This window comes from Rhinoraja longicauda, chromosome 1 (assembly GCF_053455715.1).
Source record: "Rhinoraja longicauda isolate Sanriku21f chromosome 1, sRhiLon1.1, whole genome shotgun sequence".
NCBI classification, from domain to species: Eukaryota; Metazoa; Chordata; class Chondrichthyes; order Rajiformes; family Arhynchobatidae; genus Rhinoraja; species Rhinoraja longicauda.
Window position 1 is genome coordinate 35,505,234 of NC_135953.1, and position 13,415 is coordinate 35,518,648.

Consider the following 13,415-nt stretch of genomic DNA (forward strand, 5'->3'; position numbering starts at 1 on the left):
TTTTGGCCAGTTACCTTAATCATAAGGTCATAAGGTTATAAGAAATAGGAGTAGAATTAGGCCATTTGGCCCATCAAGACTACTCCATCATTCAATCATGTCTGATCCATTTCTCCTTCCTAACCCCATTCTCCTGCCTTCTCCCCATAACCTCTGACACCTGTTCCTATCTGATACCTGAAACATGGAAAATATTAGAAGGTATTATTGGATATCTTATAGCAGGGCACTTCAAAGAAATCAAGAATCAGGCAAATTTTACATGATTTTGTTAATGCGGGTATTAGTGCTCTTAGATGAAGTAACTTTTGCTGTGGATGGAGGGAATCAGTAACCGATCAGATATGTCCAATGACACTGTGCAAAGCTAGAGAATAATTTGCAGGAGACCAGGCTGAGATTTATGAATCATTATTGGATGCAAGCAAGGTGCCGGATGACTCGTGGGTGGCTACTGTTCTGCCTCTCTTTAAGCAGGACTGCAAGAAAAAACCTAGCAATTACAGAGCTGTGAGCCAAGCATCGATGGTGGGTAAGTTACTAGAGAGATTCTGAGGGATAAGATATATATGCGTTATATGCATTTGGATGGACAGGGGTTGTTTAGGGAGAGTCAGTTAGATTTTGTGCGTGGGAAATCAGATCTTACGAAGATGACTGAGTTTTTTTGAAGAGGTAACCAAAAGAGTTGACGTGTGTAAAGCTGTAGACATTGACATCAGCAAGACCTTTGAAAAGGTTCCGCATGGTAAGCTGCGCTTGAAGGTTAGATCGCATGGGATCCAGGGAGAGCTAGCAAAATGGATACAGAATTGGCTTCATGGAAGGAAGCAGAGGACGGAAGTGGAAGGATGTTTTCCGACTGGAAGTCTGTGATGAATGGTGTGCCTCAGGAATCGGTACTTGGCCATTGTTGTTTGGCTTGTATCATTGATTTGGATGCGAATGTATAAGGCATGATTATTAAGTTTGTAAATTGCACTAAAGCAGGCAGTATTGTAGATAGTGAAGATGGTTATCTAAAATTACAACAGTCTCTTCATCAGCTGAGTAAGTGGCCTGAGGAATTTTTAAGTGTAGGAAAAAAACTGCAGATGCTGGTTTAAATCGAAGGTAGACACAAAATGCTGGAGTAACTCAGCGGGTCAGGCAGCATCTCGGGACAGAAGGAATGGGTGACGTTTCGGGTCGAGACACTTTTTCAGACTGATGTCAGGGGAGGGGGCGGGACAAAGATAGGATGTAGTAGGAGGCAGGAAGACAGTGGGAGAACTGGGAAGGGGAGGGGAAAGAGAGAGACAGAGGAACTATCTGAAGTTAGAGAAGTCAATGTTCATACCGCTGGGGTGTAAACTGCCCAAGCAAAATATGAGATGCTGTTCCTCCAATTTGTGCTGGGCCTCACTATGACATTGGAGAAGGCCCATGACAGAAAGGTTAGACTGGGAATCGGAGGGGGGGTTGAAGTGCTGAGCCACGGGGAGATCAGGATGCTTAATGCGGACTGAGCGAAGGTGTTGAGCGAAACGATCGCCGAGCCTGCACTTGGTCTCGCCGATGTAGAGAAGTTGAGACAGCTGGAACAGTGGATACAATAGATGAGGTTGGAGGAGGTGCAGGTGAACCTCTGCCTCACCTAGAAAGACTGATTGGGTCCTTGGATGGAGTCGAGGGGCGAGGCAAAGGGACAGGTATTGCTCCTGCGGTTGCAGGGGAAAGTACCTGGGGAGGGGGTGGTTTGGGTGGGAAGGGACGAGTGGACCAGGGAGTTATGGAATTTTTAATGGAGGTTAATACAGATAAATGTAAGTTGTTGCATTTTGGGAAGTCAAATCAGGGCAGGACTTTCACAGTGAATGGTAGGGACCTGGGGAGTGTTGTGGAGCACAGAGATCTAGGAGTACATACATTCCTAAAAGTGATGTCACATGTAGGTAGGGCATCAAGAAGGCTTTTGATGAACATTCATCAGTCGGGGCATTGAGTTTAGAAGTTGGAACATTATGTTGCAGTTGTACAAGGCATTGGTGAGGCCACACTTGAAGTACTGTGTTCAGTTTTGGTCAATCTGCTCTTGTAAAGATGTCATTAAGCTGGAAAGAATACAAAAAGGTTTACGAGGATGTTGCCAATACTTGAGGAGCTGGGCTATAGGGAGACACTTGGCAGGCTAGAACTTTATTCCGTGGAGCGCATGGAGGCCGAGGGGTGATCTTATAGATGTCTATAGAATCATGAGGAAAATAGATGGGATAAGGGAATCAAGTACTTAAGGTGCGAGAGACAATCTTTTCACTCAGAAGTGGTGGGCATATCGAATGAATTGCCAGAGGGGGTAGTTAAGGCAGATGCTATAAGAGCATTTAAATGTAATTTGCTCAGGTACATGGATAGGAAAAGTTTGGAGGGATATGGGCCAAATGCGGGCAAATGCACTAGCTTAAATGGGTCAATTTGATCAGCATGGATGAAATGAGCCAACGAGTCTGTTTCCATGTGGAATGGTTCTATGACTATGACTCTATTGCTCGAAGATGCCAGACATGTTTTCTAGACTTCTGCCAATACTTGGACAGTAGCCAAATCTTCTGGCAAGAACCTTCATGTATAAATGCCAGCGTGTTCTCAGTTTCGTCTTCTAAACAGAGATAAAAAATGACTATTCTATGTTACTATTCTTGATCAATTTAAATCTTCTATTGCAGAAGGGTTGCATATCCACATTTGGAGATAGAAAAACGTGTCTAACTTTGATTCATTTCTGCACAATTTTTTTCCCTCAGTGATTTCTGTAGTCATAAATGGAAAAACCTGCATCATCTATCAGTAGTAAGATCCTAGACTGGGTATTGCGTAATGAGGAAGGATTACTTAGCGATCTTGTTGTGCAAAGCCCCTTGGGCAACAGTGGCCATAATATAGTGGAATTCTGCATTAGGATGAAGAATGACATGATTAATTCAGAGACTAGGGTCCCGAATTTAAAGAAAGGAGACTTTGAAGGTGTGAGATGGGAATTGGCTAGGATAGACTGGCAAATTATACTTAAAGGGTTGACGGTGGAGATGCAATGACAAAAATTTAAAGACCGCATGGATGAACAAAAATTGTTCATCTCTGTCTGGCAAAAAATTTAAATGGGAAAGACAGCTCAACCGTGGCTAACGAGGGAAATCAAGGATAGTGTTAAATCCAAGTAAAAGGCAGAAAAATTGGCCAGAGGAAGCAGCAAACAGGAGGACTGGGAGAAATTTAGAACTCAACAGAGGAGGACAAAGGGGTTACTTTAAAGGGGGGAAAAAAAGCATGAAAGAAAGCTTGCGGGGAAAGTTCTTTAGATATGTAGAACGGAAAAGATTAGTGAAGACAAATGTAGGTCCCTTACAATCAGAGACAGGTGAATTTTGTAATGGAAAACAAGGAAATGGCAGGACAGTTAAATGTGTACTTTGGTTCTGTCTTCAATAAAGAAGACACAAACAATCTCCCAGAAATACTAAGTGTAAGAAAATAACTGCAGATGCTGGTACAAATCGAAGGTATTTATTCACAAAATGCTGGAATAACTCAGCAGGTCAGGAAGCATCTCAGGAGAGAAGGAATGGGAAATACTAGGGGACTGAGGATCTAGTGGGAGGGAGGGACTGAAGGGAATCCACTTTAGTCAGGAAATGGTGTTAGGTAAACTGTTGGGACTGAAGCCAGATAAATCCCCAGGGCCTGATGGTCAGCGGGTCAGGCAGCATCCTTGGAGAAAATGGATGGGTGATGTTTCAGGTCGGAACCCTTCTCTAGACATAATACAGGGGCCTATCCAAGTTCTCCAGGGATATTGCCTGACCCAGTTGTCCAGGGATAATACCTGACTGAGTTACTCCAGCATTTTGTGTCTTTCATTGAACTTGTTTTGGTTGATTCATTATGTTATCAATTGAGCACTGTGTTTATAGATCTGTTATGCTGCTGCAAGTAAGAAATTAATCATTCTATTTTGGCACATATGACAATTGAACAATCTTGACTCTTGAGTCTTAATATCCCCTTATTTCTTCAGTATGTTTCCTCAATCCCATATAGTCCTTCACTGTTACATTAGATCCCAACTGCCTACACCAGTTTCAGCAGCAGGATCTTGTTCGATTGGCCAGGTGGGCTGAGGAATAGTGGGTGGAATTTAATGCAGAGGAATGTGAGCTATTGCATTTTGGGAGGTCTAACATGGGCTGGACCTACACAGTGAATGGTAGGCCTCTGGGTAGTGTTGTAGAGATCTAGGAGTGCAGGTGCATGGTTCCTTGAAGGTGGAGTCACAAGTAAATCAGGTGGTCAAAAAGGCATTTGGCACATTGACCTTCATCAGTCAGAGTATTGAGTATATAAGTTTGGAGGTCATGTTGCAGTTGTATAAGACATTGGTAAGGCTGCATTTAGAATATTGTGTTCAGTTCTGGGCACTGTGTTATAGGAAATATATTATCAGGCTGGAAAGGGTACAGAGAAGATTTATGAGGATGTTGCCAGGACTAGAGGGTCTGAGCTCAAGAGAGAAGTTGAGTCAGCTGGGACTCTATTCCTTGGAGTGCAGGAAGTAATCTTATGGAGGTGTATAAGATCATGAGAAGAATAGATTGGCTAGATGCACAGAGTCACTTTTCCAGAGAGGGTGAATCGAGGACCAGAGAACATAGGTTTAACGTGAAGGGGAAAAGATTTAATAGGAATCTGAGAGGTAACTTTTTCACACAAAGGGTGGTGGATGTATGGAACAAGCTGCCAGAGGAAGTAGTTGAGGCAGGGACTATCCCAAAACTTAAGTTAGACAGGTACATGGATAGGACAAGTTTGGAGGACAATAGACGATAGACAATAGACAATAGGTGCAGGAGGAGGCCATTCGGCCCTTCGAGCCAGCACCGCCATTCAATGTGATCATGGCTGATCATTCTCAATCAGTACCCCGTTCCTGCCTCCTCCCCATACCCCAGAGGGATATGGACCAAATGCTGGCAGGTGGGGCTCATGTAGCTGGGACATATTGGCCGGTGTGGACAAGTTGGGCCGAAAGGCCTTTTCCGCACTGTATGACACTATGACTTATGACCTGACGCATGACATCTTCTTTTTCCTGAACAGAACCTAATTTTCTCTGATCATTCAGGTTTCCTTGCTCTACTTGCCCTGTCTTTCACTCTCATGGGAACATGCATACCTTGAACACTCACCGTCACATTTTTCAAAGCATTCCACTTTCCCAATTTCCCAAATAACCTACTCCAATCAAAGTTTTGAAACATGCAATGCCTGAAGAAACTTTCCGAACAGTTGTACTCAAAAGTACACAATTACTTCAATGAGATCACTTCATCCAGTGGCATATTCTCACTAATTTAATGTAAAATATCATGGAAGAGGCAAGGTTCTCCAAACAATGGGGCTAAATGTAACTCCAGTCCAACAGTTCGTTTGTTGAGATGTGATGATTCATCCTGGAAAATAACACACACCATGTATGGTCAGAATGCAGAAGTTAATTCCGTTTTACCAGAATGTTGCCAGGATTAAAATGTATTAGCTATAAGGAGAGGTTGGACAAATTTGAGAATATTTTATCTAGAATGCTGAAGGCTGAGAGACCACCTGATTGAAGTATATCAAATTAAGAGAAATATAGATGGACAGTCAGAACCTTATTCCCAGGGTAGAAATGTCAAAGACTAGTCAAGTCAAGTCAAGTCAATTTATTTGTATAGCACATTTAAAAACAACCCACGTTGACCAAAGTGCTGCACATCTGACTAGGAAAAAAAGACTAGAGGACATAGCTTTAAGGTGAGAGGGACAAAGTTTAAAAGAGATATGCAGGGTAGTTTATTTTTTTGCACAGAGAGTACTGGGGGCCTGGAACTTGCTACCAGGGGTGGTAGTGGAAGCAGATACAACAGTGGCATTTAAGAGGTTACTAGATGGACACATAGACATGCAGGGAATGGAGTAGTACAGATTACATGCTGGCAGAGAAGATTAGTTTTTGTGTTTGGCGTGATGTGCGTGTTCCTGTGTTGTATTGTTCTATGTTCTATGCTACTTCAGCTGATGTCAAAATCCATCAAAACCATGAAGCCACAAGGTTAACTTTTCAATGAGATTGAAACCTTGAAAACAAAGATTTGAATAAAGGGTGTAGAAGAAATTTTAAAATTCAATCTTATGTATTGTGAAAGATTCAATTTTTACTTTAGTTTTCAAAACTAGAAAACCAGTGTGACTCACTGAAATTGAAGGCAGGAAGATGAATGTATTCTTTATTCAGATATATTGTGGGCTATTGTTCCCTTTACTCTTTGAGCATTGATGATAATTTTATTTCACAAATGTGATACTGATAATATGTTTCACTGGGAAGACTGAAATTCCCTTTTATCCTTCACCAATTACCTGGATGTGCTGGAATGGAACCATGGTATTAGTTGGCATATATTTAATGTCTCTGCTGCCTCTTTGTCCCTAACAGGAAAGATTAATTTTCAAACTCATAGCATGACTAAACTTTGTGTCCACAATAAATCATGTGGCCACAAATTTGGTTAGAAAATGAAATACAATTATTTATTATTGATGAACCATATCCCTGAGGAGTTTAAACTGATATCAACAGCAGAAATGCGCAGCAATGTGTAATTTATTAGATGGAGGCATCCAAATAAATAGCTATTGGTTGTAATATATATTTCTTGACAGAAAGGGATGGTGATATTTTGAAGGGAAATTATCTAAGGTGTTCTGAATGGCTGGCAAGGCTGCATTTACCTCCCTGGAGTGCAGCAGAATCTGCTGTCCACTCGTGCCTTAGAAGCCATTCTCAGCTTGGACCGCTTCCCTAAATCACAGGATATATCTGCTGCGAAGTACTAATGTAGTTCAGCAAGAAGGCTGTTTCTTGATCATCAGAACAAGTATCTGACAGCTGTTCATTCGGAAGGTGAGAAGCACTCTTAATATCAATGCTGCAAATATTTATTTAGCCTTGTCAAGTATTGAGATCAACAAGGGAAGATAAGTTTATTTTTAGAGATACAGCATTGAAACAGGCCCTTCGGCCCAACAAGTCCGCACTGGCAAGTGATCTCCGCATAGTAAGACTATCCTACACTAACTTGGGACAATTTATACTTATACCAAGCCAATAAACTGTACGTCTTTGGAGTGTGGGAGGGAACCAAAGATCACGGAGAAAACCCACGCGGTCAAGGTTTCAAGGTCTCAAGGTCAGTTTATTGTCCCATGTACCAATTAAGGTACTGAAATTTGAGTTACCATACAGCTATAGTAAGTGAAAAGCAACAAGACACACAACCACATAAAAATCATGGGGAGAATGTACAAACTCCATATAGACAAGCACCTGTAGTCAGGATCGAACCCGGGTCTCAGGCACTGCAAGCTCTCTAAGGCAGCAACTCTATCGCTGCGCCACTGTGCGGCCCCAAGTGATGAACTACATGGAGAAGACAAAAGGCACCTTTTTCTACATTGGAATCTGCCGCTTCCTGAGGTTCACTGTAATCTTCAATGTGGCAACACAGGAAGCAGCATTAGATAGAGTTGGATAATTACCTGGAGTGAGATGGAAAGGGTTGCTCAACACTAGAAATATAGAAACATAGAAAATAGGTGCAGGAGGAGGCCATTTGGCCCTTCAGGCCAGCACCACCATTCATTGTGATCATAGCTGATCATCCACAATCAGTAACCTGTGCCTGCCTTCTCCCCATATCCCTTGATTGCACTCGCCCCCGAGAGATCTATCTAACTCTCTTAAATTTATCCAGTGAATTGGCCTCCACTGCCTTCTGTGGCAGAGAATTCCACAAATTCACAACTCTCTTGGTGAAAAAGTTTTTCCTCATCTCTCTTCTAAATGACCTACCCCTTATTCTTAAACTGTGGCCTTTGGTTCTGGACTCCCCCTACATTGGGAACATGTTTCCTGCCTCTCACGTGTCCAATCCCTTCATAATCTTATATGTTTCAATAAGATCCCCTCTCATCCTTCTAAATTCCAGCTTTTTCTCACCTCAGTTTTAAATGAGCTCCCCTTTATTCTTAGACTGCAGCCCCTGGTTCTGGACTCCCCCAACATTGGGAACATTTTTCCTGCATCTAGCTTGTCCAGTCCTATCATAATTTTATACGTCTCTATAAGATCCTCTCATCCTTCTAAACTCCAGTGAATACAGAGAATTCCACAAACTCAAAACTCTGTGGGTGAAAAAGTTTCTTCTCATCTCAGTTTTAAATGGCCTCCCCTTTATTCTTAGACTGTGGCCCCTGGTTCTGGACTCCCCCAACATTGGGAACATTTTTCCTTCATTTAGCTTGTCTAGCAGAGAAGGCAGGTACAGGTTACTGAGCTGGATGATCAGCCATGATCATATTGAATGGCGGTGCAGGCTCGAAGGGCTGAATGGCCTACTCCTGCACCTATTTTCTATGTTTCTATGTCCAGTCCTACAATTTTATATGTCTCTAGAAGATCCCCTCTCATCATTCTAAACTCCAGTGAATACAAGCCCTGTCTTTCCAAACTTTCTTCACATGACAGTCCCGCCATCCCAGGGATTAACCTTGTGTACCTATGCTGCCCTGCCTCAATAGCAAGGATATCCTTCCTCAAATTAGGAGACCAAAACTGCACACCTGGGCCCGATACAAATGCAGAAGGGCCTCTTTACTCCTACACTCTAATCCTCTCGTTACGAAGGTCAATATGCCATTAGCTTTCTTCACTGCTTGCTGTACCTGCACACTTACTTTCAGTGACTGGTGTACAAGGACACCCAGGTCGCGTTGCACTACCCCTTTACCTATTCTGACACCATTGAGATAATAATCTGCCTCCTTGTTTTTGCCGCCAAAGTGGATAACCTCACATTTGTCTACATTATACTGCATTTGGCATGCATCTGCCCACTCACTCAACCTGTCCAAGTCACCCTGCAACCTCCTAATATCCGCTTTGCAGTTCACACTGCCACCCAGCTTTGTGTCATCTGCAAATTTGCTATTGTTACTTCTAATTCCATCGTCCAAATCATTAATATATATTGTAAATAGTTGCGGCCCCAGCACCAAGCTAAATCCAGAATTGCCTTCTGTCTAGTAGGCTCCAGTACAAGCTGCTCTACGAATCCACCTCGGAGACACTCTACAAACTCTCGTTCTTGGGGTCCTGAACTAGTCCCAGTCTACCTGCATATTGAAATCTCCCATAACCACACTGGCATTACCTTTGTTACAGGCCAATTTTAACTCCTGCAACTTACACCCTATATCCAGGCTACTGTTTGAGGGGCTGTAGATCACTTCCATTTGTGTTTTCTTACCTTTATAATTCCTCATTTCTATCCACAGCGACTCTACATTGTCAGTCCCTATGTCACCCCTCGCAAGGGACTGAATTTCATCCCTCTCCAACAGAGCTACCCCACCTCCTCTGCCCACCTGCTTGTCCTTTCTGTAGGACGTATAACCCTGAATATTCAGTTCCCAGTCCCGATCCTCCTGCAGCCATGTCTCTGCAATCCCCACAACTATTTCCAGGTTGTGACAGCATTTGGAGAGTACCAGTACTATGATAGACAAAGGGACATTGGAGGTAAATCCAGGAAATGCAAATTGGTATGGTGATGGTGGGATGCACAACCAGAACATTGTTTACGTCAACATCGATATTCAGATGAGAAACAGACAAATCAGCCCCGGATGTCTTTGTATCCCTGATGTAATCTGTCTATGATGTTTTAACATCAAGCACATCCTCGTACAATCTTCCCTCTTTGATGGTTGGTCAATGGTTGTTGCAGAAAATCAGAAAGAAACTTTGTTAATTCTCACTCTCTATCTCTTCTCTTGGTGAAATGAATCCACACTCAATTAAAATCATGACAAACAATAGCTTTGAATTATTGATGGACTATGCCGGGTCTAACTTTATGCTATCACATTCCCCTCGTCTTTAATTCACATGATTTCCCTGTTTTCTACTCATGCGCTTCAACTTAACCCTAAAGTTCCCTCAATGACAAAAAGCAATAGAGTCAACATCATAAAGCATAGGAAAAGCCCCTTCAGCCCATGTATTCATGCTGATCAAGATGCTATCTAAACTAATCCCTTTTGCCTGTTTCTGACCTAAATCATGCTGACCCTTTCCTATCCATATACTGGTCCAAATATCATTTAAATATTACTATGGTATCTGGATTCAACCACTGTCTCAGACAACTTATTCCATATACATGGCTCCATGTTGCCTTTCAGTTTCTTCTTAAATCTTCCCCCCTCACCCCCCACTTTAAATCTATGCCATCTAGTTCTTGATTCCCCAACCTGGGGAAAAAGACTGTGTGCTTTCACCCTATCTACGTGGCTCATGGTTTTAGGCTCCAAGTCATCTGTGATTTGTAATTAGGAAGCAGTTAAATACATGAAATAGCACTGGGAAAGCAAAGGCAGAAGATTACTGTAGAGAATTGCACTATAATTAGGCAGCAGTGAGTGGGGAAATCTAATTTACTAGCCAGGATCTGTAAGCACTTTTTTATAGCCTTTGGGAGAGGAAGTGCTCATTGTAAGGGACTGATGAACAAACCCTGCCAGAAGAACCTCGAGCGTAAGATATCAGAGGTGTTAGTTTACAGCAAGCAATACCAGTAGAATTGACAATTTTGGATATAATAAACATCCTGGGACCTCAAAATGAACAGCTAAGTGAAGTCTGTGGGAAGGAACTGCAGATGCGAGTTTAAACCAAAGATAGGCACAAAATGCTGGAGTAACTCAGCAGGACAAGCAGCATCTCTGGAGAGAAGAAATAGACAATGTTTCAGGTCGAAGGGTCTCAACACGAAATGTCACCCATTCTTGCTCTCCAGAGATGCTGCCTGTCCCGTTGAGTGACTCCAGCATATTATGCCTAGCTAAGTGAAGTCTCATGTTTCTAGAATCCAAGTGCTCTGTCAGTGAAATCTACCAACATGCGTAGTTAAAATGAATGTGAAGTTACATAATGAAAGCAAAGTACATTAATGAGGAAATCCATGGAAATACTGTTATCAAAACACACATCTATTTAATGGAAGAAGTAAATATTCTGCCTTTGTCTACAATATTGTGCTAAATATTTTTTGCTTTTAAAAAGTTGTAAAGAAAGCAAACTCAATGCTAGCACTTATTTCAAGAGGGCTTGTAAACAAAAACAGGGATGTAATGCTGAGACTCGAGAAGCTGCTGATCAGGCCGCATTTGGAGTACTGTGAGCAATTTTGGGCACCATATCTGAGGAAGGATGTGCTGGCTCTGGAGAGGGTCTAGAAGAGGTTTACAAGAATCACCGCAGGAATGAGAAAGTTAACCTAGGGTGAGCGTTTATCAGCACTAGGCCTGTACTCACTGGAGCTTGGAAGAATGAAGGGGGTCCTCATTGAAACATACAGAATAGTAAAAGGCTTGGATAGAGTAGATGTGGAGAGGATGTTTCCACTAGTGGGAGAGTCTAGAACTACAGGTCACATCCTCAGAATTAAAGGACATTCTTTTAGGAAGGAGATGAAGAGGAATTTCTTTAGTCAGAGGGTGGTGAATCTGTGGAATTCTTTGCCACAGAAGGCTGTGGAAGCCAATTCAGTGAATATTTTTAACACAGAGATAGAAAGATTCTTGATATATACAGCTAATTTGAATGAAGACATCAAAGATATAGTTGCTACATTTGCTAATGACAGAAAGATAGGTTGGAGAGTAATTTTTGAAGAATATATAAGACTACAAAGAGATCTTAATATATTCCCTTCTGTCCACAGCACATGTTACTGCCAGAAAGTGATAGAGCTCAGTCAAGTGAGTGGGCAATGATAGTAAACAGAGTATAATGTAAGAAAATGTGAAATTGACAATTTGTTTCAAGAAACATAAAATTAAACATGAAAAAAAAGAGATTACATAGCTTGGAGGTGCAGATTCTTGATTAGTACAGATGTCAGATGTTATGGGGAGAAGGCAGGAGAACGGTGTTAGGAGAGAGAGACAGATCAGCCATGATTGAATGGTGGAGTGGACAATGGGCTGAATGGCCTAATTCTACTCCTATTCCTTATGACCTTATGAGATCATTCTGGGTGTCCTAGACTGTGGCTTGCAAAAGCGTAGAATACCAGTTACAGTAACTAATCGGGAAAGCTAACAGCATGTTGATGTTTATTGCAAGGAGAACAGAATATAAAAGTAGAGAAGCTATGTTTCAATAGACAATAGACAATAGGTGCAGGAGTAGGCCATTCGGCCCTTCGAGCCAGCACCGCCATTCACCGTGATCATGGCTGATCATCCACAATCAGTACCCCGTTCCAGCCTTCTCCCCATATCCCTTGACTCCCCTATCATTAAGAGCTCTATCTAACTCTCTCTTGAATATGTAGGACATTGGTGTGACCACATCTGGAATGTTGGTGTCCTTATTTAATGAAACAGGTTAGTTTGGAGAAAGTAAGCTAGACTAATACCGGAAATAGGTAGAATGCCTTATGGGAAAAGGTTGAACAAACCGTCTTGCAGCTGCTGAACCTTCGAAGAGTGAACAGAAACTTGATTGAAACATATAAGATCCTATTTAGTGTTGACAGGGTGGATATAAAGTCCTCTCCTCCTGGAGAACCTGGACTTGGAGGTCATTGTTTAAAATAAGAACTCACTCATTTCAGACTAAGATGTGGTTAAGTAGTTTTGTTCTCAGAGATTCATGATTTCTTGGCAATTTTGTTCTCAAAGGATAATCAAAGCAATGTTATTGAACATATCTAAAGCAGATTATTTGGCAAACAATAGGGTGATAGGTTACCACTGGCAGATCGGAATGTGTTGTTCAGGGCACAATCAGATCTACCATGATCTTACTAAATGATGTGCTGGCTAAGGAACTGAATGATCTATTACTGCGCTTGTTCCACATTTTCAATCTGTCCATGCTTCCTGAAACATGGGGAATGAAGTCTCAATTGTGCCTTCCTAAAGAAAACTGAATAGGTTTGACGGTAAAATGTAGTGACACCCATTGGTGTAAGGTTGCATAAAGAAGTTGATAGATTGCTGTACAAGTAACCAGCATAGATTTGAGGTGCAAAATGTTCTAGTTTTATGATGTAATTATTCTATGACACCCCCATGCTTCCAGGACAGAATATAAATAGCAGCTGTAAATGTCTCCTGCATGGGTACCAAACAGGTGCAGATAGACACAAAATGCTGGAGTAACTCAGCAAGACGGGCAGCATTTCTGGAGAGAAGGAATGGGTGACGTTTCAGGTCAAGACCCTTCTTCAGACTGGGGGTCAGGGGAAAGGGAAACAAGAGATATAGAC